Source organism: Pan troglodytes, chromosome 9 (genome assembly GCF_028858775.2).
Source record: "Pan troglodytes isolate AG18354 chromosome 9, NHGRI_mPanTro3-v2.0_pri, whole genome shotgun sequence".
NCBI lineage: Eukaryota > Metazoa > Chordata > Mammalia > Primates > Hominidae > Pan > Pan troglodytes.
Genome location: NC_072407.2, coordinates 44,441,517 through 44,465,136, shown reverse-complemented (window position 1 = coordinate 44,465,136; position 23,620 = coordinate 44,441,517). Strand labels below are relative to the sequence as shown.

The 23,620-nt window shown below is 35.6% G+C and overlaps 1 protein-coding gene across 13 annotated transcripts in view; it reads left to right on the top strand.

The window, feature by feature from the left end:
* The window catches only part of LRRC4C (leucine rich repeat containing 4C), a 1,339,817-nt gene that overhangs the window by 1,026,501 nt on the left and 289,696 nt on the right, over positions 1–23,620 (top strand). For 10 of the 13 annotated variants that reach the window (XM_024347053.3, XM_024347051.3, XM_024347050.3 and 7 more), the window contains one exon: positions 6,846–6,911. The exons of the other annotated variants lie outside the window; for them this stretch is intronic. The gene's annotated coding sequence lies outside the window, so the exon portion shown is untranslated. The remainder of the gene's footprint in view (positions 1–6,845; positions 6,912–23,620) is intronic. 13 annotated transcript variants of the gene reach the window in all.

Genomic DNA, 23,620 nt, shown 5'->3' with positions numbered 1-23,620 from the left:
AACTAAGTTTACATACCTCTTAAGATGGATGCAAAGAGTAAATAAGTGAAAGGAGTTTAACAGTTCATCAGGGCTGGGCGCAGTGGCTCAAGCCTGTAATCCTAGCATTTTGGGAGTATGAGGCGCGTGGATCACTTGAGGTCAGGAATTCGAGACTAGCCTGGCCAACATGGTGAAACCTCATCTCTACTAAAAATATAAAAATTAGCTGGGTATGGTGGCAGATGCCTGTAATCCCAGCTACTTGGGAGGCTGAGGCAGGAGATTTGCTTGAACCCAGGAGGCAGAAGTTGCACAATGCCTGAAACTTAATAAATATTAGTAGTGCTATTTTGTTATTGTTGTCACTATATCTACTTTCTTAATACCATTACAGGATTTGGAAAAGTTACATTTTGAAGAACAACATAATCTTTAATTTTATGAAATAAAACCACCCAATTTTCCAACAATTATTTAAGACTTTCATTAGTAAGTGTAGGCAATTCTTTCTACTTTTTAGAAATGTATTTACTAAATATGAGTAGCCTACTCACAAAACATCCACTCCTGACTTCAAGCCCTTTTAAGTATATGGGAACAGAGCTCTTAAATTGGATTTCATTTTAACTATATTTTCTTAAGTTCTCAAATGATTATTTTTTCATGTTTGCTTCTTGATATCTGCTGACTGTACCAAGACCACTGGAAAATAGTTTCTGTTTATACTAATTATAAATGACTGAGCTAAGAGTGAGGAATGCTGTTCGTATCATTTACACCATTTATGACTTTATTCAAGCAACTTGCTAGTTAAGGGAAGGGGGTTTTCTGCTCATGTTGCTTGAACTACAGTAGCAAGAGATATGTTTCTCAATTCTACAAGCGAGAGATATAAATGCATTTTATAAATGCCAGGAAACACTTATATAAACAGCAGCTATTTTCTATAAAGTACTTGACTTCCAGCTAGATGGGAAATCTTACCATCACTCATAAGTTATTTTCTAAAATAATATTATGTCAGAGATAGAGCTTAGAGATCAGCTTCTCCAAATGAACTCATTTTACAGATGGGAAAACTGAGACTAAGGATAATATATTTGCCAAAGCCATATAACAAGCCTTTAGCACAGTTATAAAATCCTTTTGGAATTCTAAGCCAACTCTTCAATACTGCAATTCTTTTATAATAAAAAAACAGTCCTGTGTAGCCGCTTAGGGAATCAAGATTGTCTAATCCAAGGCTGACAATTAACATCCTTTGAGTAGGAATATAACAGTAGTTCAGAAACAAAAAAAAAAAAATTAAAGAATTTATTTTATTCCTGGGCGCAGACAGGGCTGGTGTTCATAGGACTCTGTTATACAGATATTAATTTGAATTTTATTTTTTAGAAGGAAGCGATTCTTGAGAATAAAGCCTGATTCAGAATGCCTTATAAAACATTTCAGTGATTTTCGACTCCTCATAATATATTTGTTAAATTTTCTTTTAATCTAATAATTTTTGAAAGAAGAATAGAGACTTTATAGGTTTAAGACAAGTCATTCTCCCTGAGAATTTTTCGGGCTTTTGTTTTGTTTTGTTTTGTTTTTTGGGTTTGGTCTTTTGTTTTTTTAAGATGGTCTCACTCTGTTGCCCAGGCTGAAATGCAGTGACACAATCATGGTTCACTGTAGTCTCAACCTCCCAGACTCAAGTGATCCTCCCACCTCAGCCTTCCAAATAGCTGGGACTACAGGCATGTACCACCACATCTGGCTAATTTTTTTGTATTTTTTGTAGAGACAGGGCTTCACCATGTTACCCACTCTGGTTTCGAATTCCTGGCCTTAAGAAATTCACCCGCCTTGACTTCCCAAAATGCTGGGATTACAGGCGAGAGCCACCGTGCCTGGCCTACCTGAGAATTTGTGATTCAGCTTTATTTTATTTTTTGAGACAGAGTTTCACTCTGTTTGCCCAGGCTGGAGTGCAATGGTGCAATCTTGGCTCACTGCAACCTCCACGTCTGGGGTTCAAGCGATTCTCCTGCCTCAGCCTCCTGAGTAGGTGGGATTGCAGGTGTGCACCACCATGCCTGGCTAAATTTTTTTGTATTTTTAGTAGAGATGTGGTTTCACGACATTGGCCAGGCTAGTCTCGAACCCCTGACCTCAAATGATCCACCCACCTCAGCCTCCCAAAGTGCTGGGATTACAGGCGTGAGCCACCATGCCCGGTCCTCAACTTAATTTTTTTAAAGATGAAGTTTCTTTTATTTTTCTCCATCCCAGGTTATTTTGGACCATTCTCTGCCCCTTGCCAACCCTGTATATTATTATGAATACTAGACTTACTCATGTTTTTCCTGTCTCTTCTGTATATCCACTTTGTGATACATACTGCCATGTTTTTACTTAAATATCTCAGAAGGTGATTCCAAATGCAAAATTTAGTAAGTTATATAAGCATTCCAGTACAGAAACCAATTCACCTGGTAGACAGAAAGCACAAGTCAGATGTCAGAAAGAAGGAAAAAACTTGACCAGAAAAAAAGAGAATCTGCTGCTAGAAATGGAGTGAGATTTGAGTCAGTACGGGTCGGAAACGGAAAGAAGGTCTTTCAGAAACTAAGAAGAGCAGGAAATTTAAAACATTCCTTATATGTGTCTTGTTCACTTATTCATTCATTCAACAAATATTTCTTGGACAAACTTCTCTATACCTGGAACTATTCTAAGTATTCAGGATACATTCATGAACAAAATCAACAATATCCCTGCTTTTAAAAAGCTTTCCTTCTAGAGTACAGAGATAGATGAACAAATATACACTTAATAAATAAATATAGTACCTCAGAGGCTGATAAATGCTAAGGAATGAAGCACCAGAAGATCAGTAGCTGCAGAGCTAAGTGAACTGGGCAGAGTAGGCGTTCTTGATAAGATGATATTTGAGCAAAGATTTAATGAGACTGAGGGAGATAGCTATGCATGTCTAGGGACAGGGCATCCCAAGTGGAGCAAACAGACCACACAAAACCCTAAAGGTGCAAGCACAGATGGGATTAAAAAAAAAGTGGCTGGATCAAAGTGAGGAATATGAGAGTTGTAGGGTAGGAGGCCATAGAAGTAACTGTGGCTGGCCAGGCGCAGTGGCTCACACCTGTAATCCCAGCATTTTGGAAGGCCACGGTGGGCAAATAATGAGTTCAGGAGATCGAGACAATCCTGGCTAACATGGTGAAACCCCATCTCTACTAAAAATACAAAAAATTAGCCGGGCATAGTGGCATGCAACTGTGGTCCCAGCTACTCAGGAGCCTGAGTCAGGAGAATCACTTGAACCCAGGAGGAGGAGGTTGCAGTGAGCCAAGATCGCGCCACTGCACTCCAGTCTGGGTGACAGAGCGAGACTCCGTCTCAAAAAAAAAAAAAAAAAAATGCAACTGACTTATTCTTGTTGTCACCAGCATTAAACACAGTATACAGTACTTAGCATAGAGTTGGTGTTCAGTGCATGCTAGACGAACAAGTGAATAAACAAGTGGAAGTATGAGCAGAATTTAGCAGCATTTCCTACCATTTAAATGAGACTAGTGGGTGGAATGGAATTACATCTATGGCCTAAGATAGCTAAATATCAGTGAATTAGATTTGTTTTAATTTTTTCTGACATGAGAAAGAGTTTAGACAATAATTTAGTTGTTCCAGTGTTTTATGTCATGAGACAAGACAATTAGTGTCACTATATCTGATCTGGTTATTTCATGCTTGTTTCATTTTCCTTTCCGCTATTTTCATTTACTCCTCCGTTTATGGCTCTATTCACTTCGACTCCCATTTCTCTTCCATTCTTAATTTCTTACCCAATGGGTAGTCTGTGCTTGTGGAACTGGCAATGTGTAGCAAGTCTACAAAGTCCTGGATTAACACCAGCAGAATTTCCAGATAGAGCTGAGATCATAAGTGGCAGGTAGAAAGACTTATACTGCATTGCGTTGAACCTTTGTAAGGCTAACAGCAAGGATGCAAACAAAATTTCCTCCAGTCATCAAAAATACCCCATCCCTTTCTATTCATCTCAGTGTGTCCTGGCAAGAGTGTGCATATCCCCCTGCTGGCTAACCTCATGTAGAGGCTGATCCTTTTATAGATTTTTAACTTATCTGCAATTATCTTCATAAAGCAACCTCTAGTCCAGATGTTTCAGCATAATGAAAAACGGGGGAAATGATTGGATTTTACTAGATCTCTTGGGGTCTTAAATCCTGATATGATTTAACATCCCCCACAAACCTACCCACCATAAGGGTTCTTTTTTTTCCCCCCCACAAAGATGAGACTTCATTTCTCTTCTGAAAGTAAAGCTAAAATGACCTTGAAATGAGCTGGAGGTTTTGTACACCTCGGTAGCATTTGGAGAATGAATTCTGTACTTCTCTCTACCACCACCTGCAAGAAGAAGCAGAGACCAAGTATCTAACTGGAACATCTGTTTTCTAAGATTGCTTTTTGACATTTGTTATTATTAGATTAATGCTTACTCATTAGAAAAACAAAAACAAACACATACTATATAAAAGACTAAATTAAAACGTCGAAGTCCCAAACCCAACCTCACTTTTCCTCAGAGTCTTTCAGTGTTAAAAGTTTGGAGTGAATTATCCAAAAAATGTTTTGTGCCTAGTCAAATATACATATAATTTTTAATGCATTCAAGCCATGCACATTTGGCTGCATTTATTCACTTGACATCATTCCATGTTGTTACATGTGGAGCTGCTTCATTCTTTCTCATGATGGCATAGTATTGCTTAGGTGAACACACTGTAAGGTATTTAGCTGGTCTTTTCTTGATGTTGTTTCCACTTTATTAGTATTGCAAATTATGCAAGAAATCCCTGCGCATACATATTTGTTTATTAAAATATATTTTAAAAACTTTTTTACTATTTCTTTGAAAATAACTGTAAAGGAATCTGTAAGAAATAACTGCAAAACAATTCTTATTTCATGAGGCCCTAAAAATAGAGGTGGGTTATCTTTAATCATTTTGTTTTCTTTTTAGAGAAGAGGAAAATTGTGGTAAGCTGAAAGTTTTTAAGGCTCTTCAATATAGAGAAAAAATACATGAAAATATAACTCCTCTTCAATTTGGAGTTTCATTTATAGCTCTGCTTTCATCAAAAGATCCTTGTTAGTTCACGCTTCACTGAAGTACCAGTCTTGAAAGAGGTAGTGAAATGCATTTCCAGGTTTCTCAGAGCAGATGTCCCAACTTTTATGAAGGCCATTTAAGTATTATGGATCTACACAAAGCTTAAATAAGGTGACTTCTATGACTCTGTATGATGTATTTACCTTCCTGCTTTGTGAAGCCCACCATAGTCTGACATCACCTTGCTAGTCAATTTTATCCCCCTGGTAAATGTTTAACAATTGGTATATATGTATACCATATACATATACATGAGTTTTTATAAATTTTACTGATATAAAGGATATGGTGCATACCATATAAAAGGTATGTATACATCTTCATCATATAAAATGATTTATAATTATTAATGAAATATACAATACACTTTATTCCAAATAACTAGTAGATTCTTCTGTAATGCTCTTACTGATTTTTACTAATTTTTGCTTAACTCTTGTATTCATAGCCTATTTATCTTTGCAATGGAAATGAGTGTAGTTCCAACATTGGTTAATAATTTTTTACCTAAACAAGCAAGACAAAAGGGAAACAGTGAAAACCTATGTGAGGACATGATCTGTGTGAACACATGATCATTAAGAACATAAACAACTGACTTCCTTTTTACGTTCAAATAACACCGTTTATATCCTGGAGGACAATTTCCTCAATTCTATGTGCTATTCGCAGTGTAATGACTACAGACATGATGCACATTTAAGTTTAATCTGTGTTATCACTTTCTTAAATCTAGAAATAAAACAATAAGTTAAATGTGACTTTTAGCATTTGGTGACACTCACATCATAATAGACTTGAAGTTACCCAGGTGACCTTACTGAACAAAGAATTGGGAAGAGATGTGAACTCTCATACTGTTATATATCACTTCCGCCAAGCAGACAAAATAGACATAGGTAATAGTAAAACGTATTAATTACAAAGTGATGAGTTTTTAATGTGTGCTAACTTTGTTTTTAACACAATTAATTTAAATTAATTTAATTTAATTTTTAATCATGCTGTATTCAAAAACTGACTCACAACATTTTTGGAAATTTAATTACTGGATTTATGAGCCAGTGCAAGTAGCTCAGCTCACTACTGGTTTATATCTCATCACTTTCCAAAGTGTAAAATCTGTTATATTAAGAACTGTCCCTCAATGCCCAACAAGGCTGATGGCCAAAAAGAATTTTAAGTTTCAGTCATGCAAACATTAAATAATTTGCTTTTTTTTTTTGTAAAATGAGTATAACAGGCCTAAGTACCTTTAAAGTAAGAGAAAAGAATGACTGATACAGTTTTCGTAGAACTTGGGATTCTAGCAAAACTCTGTTATTCACCTTCTTTTATAGACCAAGTTGAAATTACTAGCAAAGGAGGACAGTTATCCCATGCAAAGATGTGTTGTAACTTCTAATAAGAAATCAACGTTGAACATGACAATGTGTTCAGCTAATAAGTGGTTTTTGGAGTTTAATTTAAACTTATTTCAAAATTTTACATTTTTCTTCCAGGATCAGAAAAAAAATGTAAAATAAAAAAACTCCACTTTTTAAGAAATATTCAAATAATGCAGCTGTGGTAGATTCATCTCCCAGTGTTTTGTCCTGTCACCTCTCACCAATGTACCTTTGATCACTAAGTTCTACCTCTTGTCTCTTCAATTACGTAGGAGACAAGAAGCACCCCCTTTCCTCCGTGTTACTGGAACACTTCATTTCTTGTGATGGTTATTACGGTGAGTACTTATAAATTTTATTACTTATTCCTATTTCTCTTCTAGGAAATGTATTTTTCTTCAACTAGATCTTCAGGAACTAAACTCTTTATATATTTTCAGTTTGAATATCCAATTGAAAGTAAATTAGCATTAACTGGGCAGAATTTACCTAGCTAGAGACTAAGGAGCATATTTCCTGCAGAACTAGGACAATCACTGAAACAGTGGGCTTGCTTTGGGGTAACACGGTTTCAACTCCGCAAGGAGGATGACTTTGCAGTTCCTCCACAGCATTTTGCTTTTTATGTTTTCATTTAATGGTGTGACATCCTATGACAATTATCATTATTTTTGGTCCAATTTTCCCTCTGAAGCAGCTTTGACACAGATCAATGCATCTCAGTGTCGGTTTTTATGGAGCTGCAACATCAGAAACTGACAGCTGGAAATCTTAATTGGTCCAGTGACAGAAAATATAATGACTGCTCACAGTGACTTATTTTATCTGACCTTGTGTTTAATTCAAAGGGAAATTTTAATCTCACTACTGGAAAAGAAAAAGTTGTGAGTCGATGAGTGGGGCAGATCAGCCAGAGAAAGGCCCTTCATTTGGAAAGAAATTACTACTAGTTGTAGGACTGTTATTAAATTAGGGTTTAAGTGCTGGTCTTGAATGATGGATACCAAGGGTCTCCATGCCTATTTGAACTGCCAACCATTCTGCTGTGCCTGTCATTACAAATGGCAGCAGGCACTGAATGCAGCATGGAAGGTTGCCCACAAGTGACTGGCTGGAGGCCCTATTACAAAGGCCACCAGACAGCTGTCAGACAGACTGGCATTTGATCATTACTGACTTGGTCCAGAGCCCAGTGACTTTGACCCAAAGGCAAAACGTTCCCTATAATACCACCCAAATTGTCTAATACTTGTGCTCCTGGAGAGAAAGCTATTTCTAGAATAAGAACATCAGATCTGTCCTATTGAATTCAGCTATTAAACTAAGATTTCAACTGTCTTATTGGTAGTTAAACACTGGTATATCAAGAAAGTATTAAATCCCCAACATCTTTGGTTCATCTTGGGCAAAGACGTATCAGAGAGAAGGAGATGGTATGAAGTGAAAAAACAATGCTGGACTTAGATTGAAAAGATAGCTTTGAGCTTCATTTCAAGGTTCACCTAATTCACTGGATACTTATGAGAACTAAATGGCAAATGCATATTTAAATGCTTGATTAACTTGATGATGACCATGAGGGTGACAAGGATGATAGCCATGGTAGTGTTAATGGTGGTGAGTTAAATGTTTTTATTCTACAAACATGTTAATAGTTCTTGTCATATAAAAGATACCAGGGACACTGTTGGCCAAGGATGTAGTATGTCATAGTTAAAAGCATTGACTTTAACATTTAAACAAAAAAGTAAAATAACAGCCTGGCTCAAAATTCTGGCTCCAACACTCATGAGCTGGCAAGCCATAGTTTCTATATCTATAAAGTTAGTACTCACTCCATTCAGGTTGTTTATGTTACTTTCAATTTAGTAAGCATTGAATTAGTGCATTCTTTAGGAACTCATTCACCAGATTGACACAAAAGAGTGTTACACTCAGTTTCTCTGCCAGATGTGTCTTTGTGTTAGTCCCCCAAGAAGAAAAACCAAGATTCAATTTTTTTAAATAAAGGACTTTAGAACAAATGGAGATAGAGTTCAGAGCAAGACGGGAAGAATGATAACACAAGGATGTAAGTCTGGCCTTGAATGATGGAGGGATGTGAGGGAAGTTGGGCGGAAAAGTCCTGGATTGCCATAAAGACTAAAGATTCAGCAAGGCTGTCAGGGAGTTCTTAAGACAAAGTTGGCTGTCAGAGGGGTCTGTTGTCTTCCAGAGGCAGGCCTGCTATGCTCAAACACTGGCTGGAAGAACCTTGAGGGAAAACATGGCCTCAGTACAACTCTGGTGATCGATTTCAGAGCACAGCAGCTGGGTCCCTTGGTCAATTAAGCTCTCTGAAGTCTGAGATCTGTGAAGCTTTCTAACGGTCAGCACCAACTCTTTGCCTTTGCATACTGTGATTGCTTTCAAACTGTAATTATTCATTCCTTTCATTTAATAATACATCTATTCATAATATTTGCTAGAATGCCCCAGGTGTTGGCTAATGTTTACTGCCTATCTGTTTACACCTTTTGAATGTTTTCTGCTCTTCATAAGTACTTAATAGGTAAAATTCACCTCCTTCACTTATCCTCCCCAAAGAGTAGATTCATCAGAAGTTCACCAAATATCTGGACCTGGTGCTTCATTCTTCAACCTTTTGAGATGCTCACTTCCTGTAAGGAACGATTGCTGCTCTACTGGGAAAATCCAACATTGATATAGGACCATAGTGCCCATCTGGCCTTCATGGCACCTGCCCCTTGTGCCTTCTATTAGGTACAGCCTTTTGGTGGAGCCCATCAATTTTTTTTAACCATTTATTTCCCTCTATTAGTGAAAAGCAAAGTTTCCCTCAAGTGTCATTTTTATTCAGCACAAAGAACTTCATTTCACATTTCTTGTACAGCGGGTCTTCTGGTGATCTTTTCTTAGTTTTCTTTCATCTGAGAGTATCTTGATTTTACTTTTATTCCTGAAGGATATTTTTGCTCAATATAAAATTCTAGATTAACAGTTCTTCTCTTTCAGTATATTAATTAAATATGTTGTTCCACTATCTTCAGGTATTCACAGTTTCCAATGTGACTTCTGTAATAATTCAAATTATTGTCTCCCTGGGATGTGCCATTTTTCTCTAGCTGCCTTAAATAATTTTTTTATATTTAGATTTCAACAATTTGATTATGATTGTCTAAGCATAGTTTTTGTTGAGTATCTCTTTCACCAAATTGGGAGAGTTTCCAGCCATTATTTTCTCAATATTTTGAGAAATATTTCTCAAATATTTTTTCTGCACCAATCTCTTCTTCTAATTCTGGAACTTCAGTGACACATATTTTAGACCTTTTGACATTTTCTTACAGTTTTCTGAGTTCTGTTATTTTTCTTTCTTTTTTTTCTTTTTATTTTAAGTTCCAGGGTACATGTGCAGGATGTGCAGGTTTGTTACATAGGTAAATGTGTGCCATGTTGGTTTGCTGCACCTATCAACCCATCACCTAGTTATTAAGCCCAGAGTACATTAGCTATTTATCCTGATGCTCTCCCTCCCCCATCCCCCAACCACCAGGCCCAAGTGTGTGTTGTTCTCCTACCTGTGTTCATGTGTTCTCATTGTTTAGCTCCCACTTACTAAGTGAGAACATGTGGTGTTTGGTTTTCTGTTCCTGCATTAGTTTGCTGAAGATAATGGCTTCCATAATGGCTTCCAGCTCCATCCATGTCCCTGCAAAGGACATGATCTCACTCCTTTTTATGGCTGCATAGTATTCAATGGTGTATGTGTACCCCATTTTCTTTATCCAGTCTATCATTGATGGGCATTTGGGTTCATTCCGTGCCTTCGCTATTGTGAATAGTGCTGCAGTGAACATACGTGTGCATGCATCTTTGTAATAGAATGATGTATACTCCTTTGAGTATATACCCAGTAATGGGATTGCTGGCTAAAATGGTATTTCCGGTTCTAGGTCTTTGAGGAATCACCACAGTGTCCTCCACAATGGTTGAACTAATTTACATTCCCACCAACAATGTAAAAGTGTTGCTTTTTCTCCACAGCCTCGCCAGCATCTATTGTTTCTTGACTTTTTAATAATTGTCATTCTGACTGACATTAGATGGTATCTCATTGTCATTTTGATTTGCATTTATCTAATGATCAGAGATGATGAGCTTTTTTTCATATGTTTGTTGGGTGCATAAATGTCTTCTTTTGAGAAGTGTCTGTTCTTTTCCTTTGCCACTTTTTAATGGGGTTGTTTGTTTTTTCTTGTAATTTTTTTAAGTTCCATGTAGATTCTGGATATTAGACCTTTGTCTTTCTATAAATAGATAGATTGCAAAAATTTTCTTCCACTCTGTAGGTTGCCTGTTTGGAGCCTGTCAATATTCTTGTCCCACCTTTCTTGATCACATATTTGCTTCTGTGTCAACAAGGACTGGTTTTTACTAGTGGAAGACACAGACTTTGTTTTGTGTAGGAAGTTTTACAGCTGTCTGCCTTTGCTCTTTCACCAAGGGAAAGTCAAAGTGAGGAAAGTAATCAAATGATTCAGACATCAGAATTTATTCTGAAAGGTGCTGGCATTATTACTACACATTACAACAACATTGGCTCTGCGTGATACCAGACTCGTGATTCAAAGTGGAATTAGATTTGGCTTTTACCATTTTTGCGTAGCAGATAAACCCTAACCCATACTTCACTCCCTCAGAGTCTTGCTATTTCCTGAAATGGAGATCATTTCATCATTTTAGGAGGAGGCTTCTTCCAGGCACAGAGTGTACTTCTCAGAAAGGCTTGTTAAAAGAAAGAATGAATAAATAAATGGATGAATGAATGAGCTTATTTGAGGAATTTGGTGCTTTGAAATTACATGTTTTGGCCAGGCATGGTGGCTCATGCTTGTAATCCCAGCACTTTGGGAGGCCGAGGTAGGTAGATCACTTGAAGTCAGGCAGAGGTGGGCAGATCACTTGAGCCTGGCCAACATGGTGAAACTTAGTCTCTGCTAAAAACAAAAAAAAATAAAAAATTAGCTTGGCAAGGTGGCAGACACCTATAATCCCAGCTACTTGGGAGGCTGAGGCAGGAGAATCACTTATACCCAGGAGGGGGAGGTTGCAGTGAGCCGGGATCGCGCCACTGCACTCCATCCTGGGCCACAGAGCAAGACTCCATCTCAGAAAAGATATAAATAAATAAAAAAAAATCATGTCTCTCATATTTTATGTTTCCTCTGTGATATAAAAGAGAAGTTTTAGGTATTGAGTTCGTTTATTGCCAAACAGTCCCCAGAATAATCAAACCATACTATGGGAAAACTGGAAAGAACACACATCACCTGTTCTATTTTATTCAAAAAACTGAGTACTGAAGGGAAGTGACTGGACCAAGGTCATATAGCTAATGAAACAAAGTCTATCTCTTGCCTTCCTATCTATTCTCTTTTAACTAAACCATGCTGCTTTCCTTTTTCACTTTTTATTGTTCATTTGAAAAGGGACATTCGCTGGTTCTCAAAGTATACACAAACCTCATTTGAACATTCCATAATCCATTCAAAGTCATGAAGGCATAGTGAATCTTCCAAAGAAAACTCATCAAGTCATTCATTTATTCATTCATTCAACAAATACTGAGAGCTTATTGTATATACTATGGGCTAAGAATATAGTAGCACATTGAGCAGATTCCTTCCGTATTGGGGTTTACAGTCTAGTTCCTGTTCAGAAAAAGTGGTCCATTTATGACTGTTATTCACTGGCTATGTAACCTTGAGTGAATTTCTTAATTCCCTATTTTCTTGTCTGAATAAGGAAGCCAGTAAATCTCACTTTGCCTTATTGTTGGGAGGACCAAAAAGGTAATGTCAGCAAGTCACTTAGTGCCAGGTACAAAATCATAAATTGATACAGGGTGGTTTTTGTAATAATTAATTCTGAGTATTCCAGTTTCACTCATTTTAGCACCGTCATTTTTCCCTTTCCAAGAGATGCAGAATGACGTAAGTTGAAGCTCTACCCTGTGTAATCAGTATCTGCTTACTAACTTCCAGCCATACTGACTGTCTTTCTGTTCCACAAACATTCCTAGCTCCTTCTTCCTTTAGGACCTTGGTATCTGAGCCTCTGCCTGGAGCATCCCTCCCTCCCAACCCCCATCTTGATCCCCTACTGCTTTCTCATCTGCCTCTACTCCTGCTCATCTTTTTATCCCAGTTTAATTATCACTTGGCAAGACGTTCTAACTTCCCAGACTAAGTTAAATCATTCTTATACATTCTTACAGCTAGGGCCAGATACATAATTTGTAGAGCCCAGTGCAAGATGAAAATATTTAACCCATTGTTTAAAAAGTAAAACAAAAGCATTGTTGAAGGTATTGAATTATGAAGGTTTTCCCTCTCTTTCTCTGCCTCTCTCAGCCTGTCATGGTGGGTTTGTTGATGTTGTTGTTATTTATTGTTGTTCTGAGTAAAAATAAAATACAATTTTAAATTATAAACATGGATTTTAACATAATCTTTATATTGCATAGTACACGTTTTAACTTCAAATATAAAAGCATTTAACACATGTGCAAAAATAAGAGTTATAATTTCTATTTCATAGCTCATACATGCGTATGCATTTCATTCTCATCAGATTAGTGGCAATGTTGCACAAAGCTAACTTCAGTGCTTTTATTTCCTTTCTTGATAGGCACGCATTCTATCCGCACTCTCTACTTTCAGCCTTACTGATTGATAAGGAAAGATTGAAAGGAAAAGGAACTATCGGTTGACCTATCTCCACTTTGCTTCAAGGCCATCATTTTCTGCATAAGTGGCTAGCTGGTACAGGGAAGTAACATGAGCAAGAAAAATAAGACAGGGCTCCTCAGTTATTCATATTTCTTTCTATGTCATTACCCTTTTTCTACATTCAAAGTGAGTTCTGGTTAGAACATAAGGTGCTGCCTCTAAGGCCCATCAGTACGCTAGTTTACCCATCATTGTGTAACATACTTATCTTTAACTCATTTTTAGTCTCACTGAACTCTCACATATTGCAGGTCTGCTGGAATTCTGTGCTACACATGAATGGGGCAGCAAGGAAGGGTGGACACTCATACTGCACTATCTCCTCTCCCCATGCACGTGTTCCATTGCACCACCGCATGTCACTTACAAAACACAATTTCAAAGATAAAATTAGGATTATCAAGATAGCAATGAGAGAGCATTAAACCAAGCCATTGGCTCTTCTGAGCATGAGCTTGTATGTGACTACACAAATTCTATACTGGTGAATCTGGCTCTTGTTATGGCGCTCTGAACTTTTCCACTAAAGTTCTTATATTGTAATTATATATGCATAAAGGTGTTTAACATATGCCTCCATGATTAAGCCACAAACGGCATGAGGGCAGTGATTTTATACTTCTCATTCACCTCTCCTCAGTAAATGTCTTTGAGTATATGAAGCAACAGATGGAATACATGGCTGGGCAGACTAGGAGTTTAAAATCTTCATAAACAGAGTTTCAAAAAGTGTCTTGAAATTCATGATGGGAGTTAATATTTATGTATATAATTAGAATTTGTAAGTAGTTTCCATAGCTGTTTATTCCGCTCCTCGTGGGGTTTTGTTTCACCTTCTAATTCTGTCTGCTCTGCTTGATCAAACCTTAGTTATAAAAAGAATCAATAGGAGTTCCATCCCTTCGGAGAGAAGATCCCTTCTTCTCCTCTTCTGGTTGTGTCTGTGCATGTTAAGGAATACATGAATTAGATGCTTAAAGAAAGAAGCTTTTCATTTTGTTAATAATAGAGTTTCACATGAATCAAGTTCCAAAAGGGAATGTTTCTTCTATTTTTATAGGTCTTTTTTTAAATTAGCCACACAAAGAAAAAGAACAGTTCATTTAACTGTGTCAAAGCCAATAGAGATTCACTGCTATTTACTTTCTTTTGTATAAATTTTAATGCATTTTTAATTCCACAACACTGGTTGGCAAACCAACCATTACAGTTACTGCTGCCCTATAATGCATTTCAGTCCTTTCTAATAAGCCTAAACTTTAAGATGGCTTATCATTATCTCTGTAAGCTACTGGAAATGGATTCCCTCCCTGAACTGATGGGTCCTGCAGCACTCTTGCTAATGAAAGTGGATTTGGAAATACTATTCAAATAAACAGAACCACTGAGATTTTTTATTTTAGCCAAAAATAATGTTCAGCAAAATCTGTAATCTCACATTCTGACCTTCCTTGCAGACGTTATTCATTTAAATACCAATCCTCTGGTTCCGAGTGCCTGTGCTTTCTTTCTTTTACAACACGATTTTAAAGGAAGCCATCCAGTCATGTAAGTCTAGAATTTCTATGAACTTTAAATGTAAAATGAAACATTTAAAGACAAATATGATTTCATCATCTTTTAGCCATAAAAGAATAGGCACATTTTATATGTAAATATTGTTGCAGAATCATCTGTGTAGAGTCAAAGAAATTTGTTTAGATCTAGTATTTATACAATAGATTGACACAAAATGATGAAAATTGTGCATAATTCTTAGACTTTAAATAACATTAAAATTCACCATTTAAAGAAGAGAATCAAGACCTTGGGATTGAGAAGACTGAATTTTGGTCAGTAGTTCTGCCACTGATATGATTTAGTATTGATTCAAACGTAGTTTTGGCATATATATCAAGAGTTTCATGATAAAGAAGACGAACATAATTTCTGATCCTGGGAAAGTTTCAAGTAGGGTCAGTGATTTAAGCAAGTTACTTTTCCATTCTGGGCTTTTCTGGCTTTGAAACAACATTCACTTCATTACATAAATATCTTCTGCATATTTATTAGAGAATGTCCAAGGGTTACAATTCACGCAGAAACAGATTTTACATAACTGCTAATTTGAAGGAGCTGATATTCCACACATAATTAGTTATGAAGGTAGAATATATGAAGCACCACAGGGATGTTTAGCTAACATGCCATGAGAATGAGAAGTGAAAAGAGGGTTTGGATAGTGAAATCATGACTCCCTTGAGGGGACAACCTTTGAATGAGGCCGTGAGAGATGTAAAAGATTTACAAAGTTGAGATGTGGGAAAATGAGAATGTTAAGCAGAGAGGGTAGAAGAATACTTCAGGCAGGGAAGACTTAGGGCAGCCATATAAAACAATCCCATTTGGCCGAGTGTAAGGTGTGTGAATGCATTGTATCCTCTCCTCTTTCCTTTGATTGCCTTGTCTGATGCAGTCCAAAGATTGTCATCTTGATGGAGCTTCCTCTTCTTCCTGCTAGGCCTTTCCATGAAAAAAACCAATCACTTTCTGCTATGCACCCAGCTTAGCACTTGATGACCCATTACCTGATTATTATTTATGATTCTGTTAGTCGTAGTAGATTTCAAGTTCCTCCAAGGCAATTACTATGTCTTTTTCTTTTAATAGTCTTCATTGTCTAGATAAATTTGCCTAAATAAATAGGCATCTGAATTGAGTTGGAATCAAAAGAAAATGTACGTGCAAAAATGGATTGGCACTAGATATCAAGATCCTTGAATACCATGTTTAGAAACTGAAGTTCTTTTCTCTGAATATAACAATGATAGCTAATAATTTTTGTTCTGGACACTATTTTAATTGGTATTCTTATTTTATATAGTCTAGTCTTCACAACAACCCAATGCCTTAAACATTGCTATTATTCCCATGTTAGAGTAAGAAAACAGTCCTGGTGTTGCAGGGATTCCCCCAGAATCACAAAATAAGTCAGGGGTGGAGGCAGAATTTGAGCCTTCATAGCCTAACTCCGGGACAAATGCTCTTAACTACAATCGCAGAACTGTGCTTCAGAAAAAAATAATTTGGCAGAAATATTTAAGGTGAATTACATGGGAGGTGGCCAAGTCAAGCACTTCAGTTTGGAAGTAATGGCAAAAGAAAAAAAGAATTAGTGCTTGCATTATGATGGTGGAGGTGAAAAATGAAAAAGAGGAGATGCATTTGTTGTTCATCCAGAATTTTTAAAAATTGCTAAATCATTACATGTAAGAAGGAAAGAAGATTTAAAAACAAAAGATTACAAAATTTTGAGCCCATGTAACTGGAAGGCAGTCTCATTCACCAAAAAATGGAAAACCAGGAAAGAAGCAAACTCACTAAGGGAGACAGTAACTGTGTGGTCAATAACACCATTTATTTATTATTTATGAATTACAGAAGTCTGAATGTGTCATCCTTTTGTAATTTCTATTCCTTAGAGAAAAGGAATTGTTTACAATAAAGCTTATTATGTACCATTGTTGTTATTTGTATTTTGCAGTTTTTTAAGACAAAATTATGACTTATTTTTAAAATATGTAGCATATGTAAAAGTTTCTTTTGTGAGGCCTAGAAAGAAATCTAAAAATATGGCTTCAATATAGACATGCCATCATAGCAAAATAAGAGTTTTTACTATTAGTCTTTTAACAGATAACCCCCCAAAAAAAGCTGTATGTTATTTGAAAAAATCAGTATTTTCATATATTTTTAACATTAAGAAATTTACTAAACCTCAATACGTCTGCTTTCTCACCTACAAAATGAGAACAGTATTAGAACTAATTTCATAGGGTTGTTGAGAGGATTGAATTAGGTGTTATATACAAAAGGCTTATCACACAGTAAACACATAACAATACTAGCTACCATGGTTATATTATCACTATCAGTTTTTATTTTTACTGAATTTCCTGATAGGCTGGAGAAATAATCATGAGAGTAACTAATATTTATTACAAGGTAATATATAGGTGATTGTTTTATAACTATAATTACAGTAATCTTACATTGTTTCCTCTTAAAACCTGCATCACTAAGCATTTGCTTTATCTTATGGCTTGAGAAGCAGAAAGATAGCAAATAATTTATACACATTTTGTATTTAGAATTTATACTCCACACTATCCATTCAGCACTCTGGATCTGATGTAGAAACAGGAAAGAAAGAATAAGTTAGTGTTCAAAAAGGAGAAATAAATACATTCCAGAGCAGTGGATCTTCAATGTGATTAGATAATGGACCTCAGGCAAATGTGGTATTATTATCTAAAACACCAAATGGAGTTTTTCAAATAACATTCACTTTTGATGTATTTTCAATCTGAAAATCTGGGAACAGTTTTACTACATTGAAACATTACTGTGCAAATTAAAAATACTCTAAAATCTCAACTCTGTGACTACAAGTCAACAAAAAGTGAACTAAGTAAGCATAAGTGACTTTGCGTTTTTCCAGTAATAATTTTGCCACACATTTTGTTATCTTTTAATGCTCCAGATGTCTTACAACGATAAAATTCAAAAAGTGTATATTCAAATAATATAATTTTTAGTCAATATTATCAATCAATTCCTTCCAACCACCCCACAAAATGGGAATACTGACTTACTTTTATGATATCAGGAGATTACAGTCCTGTTTGTCAATCACCAATGGTCTTTCTGAGGATAGCTTCTGAATCACAACACATAAACAAGAAAGCAAGGGAGAAAACCTACTTAAGTAAGATGTGGTGATATGGCTTTAACTGCAACACTTTAAAAAAAGACACAGAGGTGATATTTTCTCATGGGTATAATAAGAATCAATGGTTAGATGTGACTGCCAAGAAAGCTAATTGGACTTAAACTACATTAACAGTAAAATTATCTCTATAGCAAAAAAACATGACATTTCTTTCTGCTCCGAAGTGGAAAGGCAACACCTACGTTACTGGATTCCATTCAAAATTTAGAACTTTTACCTGGCTAGAAACAGACAATTAACTTTCAGGATTTTGCCACCAGTATGGTGATGAGCAATGATATAAAAAAAAAAGTGCCTTGTTCCTACACTTAGATCATGGAGACACCCAACCCAGCAAACCACCCCTGGCCCAGGCCTCCATGCAGCAGAGAAGCAGGGAAATAAAAAGAATGGAAAACATGAACTCAATAAGATATAAATGTGCTATATAGTGACTGGAGAGTCGACAACATGAAAAGACCTATCATCTACACACAGTGTTCATTACGGTAGCTGCTAGCTACAGGTGGTTTTTGAGCAGTTGAAATATGGCTAGTCTAGATTGACAGGAGCTGTGAAAGTAAATTACATATTAAACTTTGATGATTTAGTGCAAAAAAAGAAAGTAAAATATTTTATGTATAATTTTTATATTGATTGCATGTTGACATAATAATGTTTGGGATATTTTGAGTTAAGTAAGATATAATGGTTTTCCTCTTTCTTTTATGCTATTTAAATGCAGCTACTAAAATTTTTGAAATACATATGTACCTTATATTTCTATTATGCAACATGTTTCTAGACTAATGGTCAGCAATTCTTTTTTTCTGTAAAGAGCTAGATGTCTCTATAACAACTACTCAACTCTGTCATTGTAGTGTGATACAACCATAGGCTATACATAAACAAGTGCAAGTGGCTGTGTTCCAATAAAACTTTATTTGTAGACACTAAAATTTGTTTTTCTAATTGATTTATTTATTTTAATTGACTAATAAAATTGTAGATATTTACTGTGTACAAAATGATGTTTTGAAATATGTATACACTGTAAAATGGCTAAATCAAATTAATGTACGCATTACTTCACACACTATTTTTTGTAATGAGAAGACTTATTTCTATTTTCAATTCTTTGAGGAACCTCCATATCATTTCCCATAATGCTTATACTAATTTACATTCCCATCAACAGTGTTCAAGGATTCCCTTTCTCCACATCATTTCTAAAACTTCTCATTTTCACCTTTTTTATGTTGGCCATTCCAATAGATATGAGGTGATATCTCATGGTAGTTTTGATTTGTGCTTTCCTGATGATTAATGATGTTGAGCATTTTTATATATACCTATTGGTCATTTGTGAGAAATATCTATTCAAGTCCTTTGTCCATTTTTAATCAGGTTTTGTTTGTTTGTTTTTGCTATTGAGTCATTTTAGTTTTTTTATATTCTTTGGATATTAACCTCTCATCAGATATATGGTTTGCAAATGTTTTCTTCCATTTTATAGGTTGTCTCTTCACTCTGCTGAGTGTTTCCTTGGCTGTGCAGAAGCTTTTAGTTTGATGTAATTTAATTTGTCTATTTTGGCTTTTGTTGCCTCTGCTCTTGGGGGATATATCAATTGCCCAGAAAAATTTCATGGGGTTTTTTTTTCCTATGTTTTCTTCTGATAGTTTTACAGTTTCAGGTATTACATTTAAGTTCTTAATTCATTCTAAGTTGATTTTTTAAATGATGTGAACTGAAGATCTAGCTTCATTTTTCTGCATGTGGATATCCAATATTCTCAAAACTATTTATTTAAGAAAATGTCTTCCCTTATTATGTGTTCTTGGCACCTTTGTCAAAAATCAATTGACCATAAATGTGTGGATTTCTGGGCTCTCTATTCTGTTCCATTAATCTGTGTGTCTGTTTTTCTGCCAGAGCTGTCTCGATTGCTGTAGCTTTACAGTATATTTTAAAGTCAGGTAGTGGGATGCTTTCAGCTTCACTTTATTTGCTTAAGATTGCTTTGGCTATTCAGAGTCTTTTGTGGTCCCGTATGAATATTAGATTGATTTTTCTATTTCTGTGAAAAATGTCATTGGAATTTTTATGGGGATTGCATCAAATCTGTATATTGCTTTGGGAGTGTAGAAATTTTAGCGTATTCTTTCAATCCATGAACACAAAATATCCAATTTGTTGTGTCTTCTTCAATTTTAGTAGTGTTTTATAGTTTTCATGGACATTTATAATTAAATATTATCATGTGTCACAAAATATGACTTTTTAATTTGTTTTCAACAACTTTAAAATGCAAAAGCCATTTTGGGGCATATAAAAACAGGCTATTCATGAACAGCAGTTTCCAAACCCATGTTCTAGACCTTATTCTGCATTTATTAACTTTAGTCCTGAGTAAAATGACTTAACCTCTATCCTTTTCTAATAATTATGATATTTCCAGTTTCACTAGAGAGGTCCCCCACCTCTTGGAGTTTCAAGTGAGGTAGCATATAAATAACTTTACAACTTGGTTAAAAAAAAGATAAAGTTGGTCGAGGATAAAATAAACTGCTTCTGAATGTGTTAGGTGTTTAAACATAGGCTTTTCCAAAAAATGGTTTTTATACAGAGAAATTAAATGCTACGAGTGCAATTTAATTAAACGTATAATACCTTATTTTAAATCCCAAACACATACTTGTGTTTTGTTATATGTTAATTAAATTATATTTGAAACATTGTGAGGGGAAATTCAACAAAGGATTTCAGAGTATAGTTTCGGACTTCTAGAATCGAAATAGTTTATTAATTGAAAACTGAACATCCATCAAAGAGCTTCAGTAGGAATCTCATATCCGATTGATAACATTTCTTTCTATGTTGGTGGTATAATACTGTAGGGTTTTAATACAAAGAAATGAGATCTTGAGAAATAGATTGATATAATTCTTCTCTTTAGCTTTCATTGTACTGATAATGAATTATCTGCAATCTATCTGAACACATACTCGGTGATTGGAAATAAGTTGATAATTAATATTTTAAATTGTGATTTTAATAAATCCTCCCCCAAAATTTTCATTCTCTTTGCCAATTCTTTTCATGCTCTTCAGCTGAGTTATAAGTATAGAATATGTGATGCAATTACACGGAATTTACATTTCTTTGGTTAATAAATTGGTCTCAATCACTAATGCGTTCTTTATACTGATTGCATTTGTATGTTGAATTGGTTTAAATTGCCTAACCATATTTCAAGGTTAAATACAAAAGTATGTCAAGCTATTAATTTTGTGTTTCTGTTTTTGGTTTGAATGATGTAGGTAGTTGGAGCTAGAACAGGAGATTAAATTAATTTCTGCCATTGCCTTAGCCCAGCCTTTCTTTGCCTATAATATATCTATGACATTTGTCCTCATTCCAGGAGAAGATGAGGAAAACTCATCAGGATGAATGACCAGCCCTCATTAAACTGATGACTTTCAGGGAGATTTCCTTTGATCCTCATGCATTGAAACATTACCTCCCTGAAGAATTACTTTAGCAATGAGAAATTTGTAAGTGAATGAACACCAACCTAAATCAATCAAATCAACCTAGCTATTTCAAGGGCAAAAAGGAGAAAAATAGAGAGTGTCTTCCAGCTTCTGACAGAGAAATCAACATGTCTGAGCTGTAGTTTGTCTCATGTGTGAGGAGCAAATATTTCCAGTAGACGCTTTGCTTTGTCAAATCCACATGGCCTGAACATTTATGACTTTGTTTTGGAGGCTAAGAGAAATGAGGATAGTTTTTGCATTTTAGAGCATACAATCCAACCAATCCTATGCAAATGTCTTTTGAATCTAGATCATAAGATTCCCTCAGTCTCTGCAGAAAGTAAAATTTAATTTGCAAAACAACCCTAATCCTTCAAGCTTCTATGAATACCTAGATAAAAGACAGGACAAAAAAAATGCCTTTGCAAACAAGCACCAAGGGAATATGTGTAGCCCACATCCATCATCCACAATGTATCTCTTATTACACATAAATTTGTCTTGGAGAAGGGGGAGCAGCTCATAGTGATTTTCTTCATCTTACTGGGGATAGAATTTCAAAATTGGCCAATTACAGTATTTCATATTTCCTTGCTACTAGCCTTAGCATACAATAGTTGTCTTAAATAGTAGGCAGAAATATATCGTATTTGGTTAATATTTATATTCCTGGTTGTATATAAATCAAAGTTGCAAGTGAGATTTTGTTTTCAATACATATTTTAGAAAAAAAATTGTTGTATTGCATTTTGCAATTATAAAACTAACATATGCAATCTAGAGACTTTGGAAAATACTGAAATCAACCAAGTATAAAAATCACATATAGTACCACTACCCAGAAATAACTATTTGTTTTTAAAATGTATTTTCTTCTAGTCTTTTTTCTATGTTGTTGCATTAATTTATTCAATTAATATGTATACTGCCCAACACATACCAGGCATCACACTCTCATTTGGAAATATAATGGTGAATGACATTGATACTTTTCAGTCACAGAATTTATCATTTAGCTAAAGAGACAACCAATTAAACTAATGCAAAATAACATGCTTTGTGCTTTGACAGAATGAGTCAGACTATAATAGTCACACATGGGAGGGAAGAAAACAAGCTCAAACCTGGAGGACAGCACAGGAGTCTTTATAGAAGAAATATTAATTAAGCTTAGGCCTCTAAGACTGAGTAGCATTTAGTCAGGTGAAGAAGGAGGAAGAAAATAGAAAAGCATTGAAATACAGGAAATATTCACTTTAAAGGTCTGGTGGATGTTCTAAGAAGTAAATAGCAGTTTACTATAGCTTTAGAAAATATAGAGGCTATTTGAATAAAGTTGGACGAGCTCAGTTACAGTGCCATCCCGCAGTGATCTGTGGATGTATGTTAATTCAGCTGTTGGACAAGATACTTTTATAAAGAGATCCGATATACAGTGTCACAAACAAGATGGAAGTTTAGTATTTACCTATGAAACCACACAGAGAAAGGTAAGTCGCCTGCTGTGGATAGAGAGCTCTTGCCTACCATATCATCTAGAAACCAGGTTCCTTCTCTCTTGTGGTTCCTCTATTTTCTAGAGTATTGCTCACTTGGTCACACAGTCCAAATTAGCCCAGCTGCACCAATTCTTGCTTCCAACCTATGGGAAAAGTGAGGAAGTGGACAGCACACAATTTCTTTTTGAGGAACTTACAAAAAGTTTCTCAAAACTTCTCAAAACTTCTCCAAAAGAAGTTTCTCAAAACTTCTTTTGTAAGTTCCTCAAAAAGAAATTGTGTGTTGTCCACTTCCTTACTTTTGAGGAGTTGTATTTTGTTGACTGTATCAACAATGTACATTCCTTTTTTTTTTTTTTTGGATAGAGTGTTGCTCTTGTCACCCAGGCTGCAGTGCTCTGCCTCCTGAGTTCAAGTGATTCTCCTGCCTCAGCCTCCCGAGTAGCTGGGATCACAGGTGCCCAC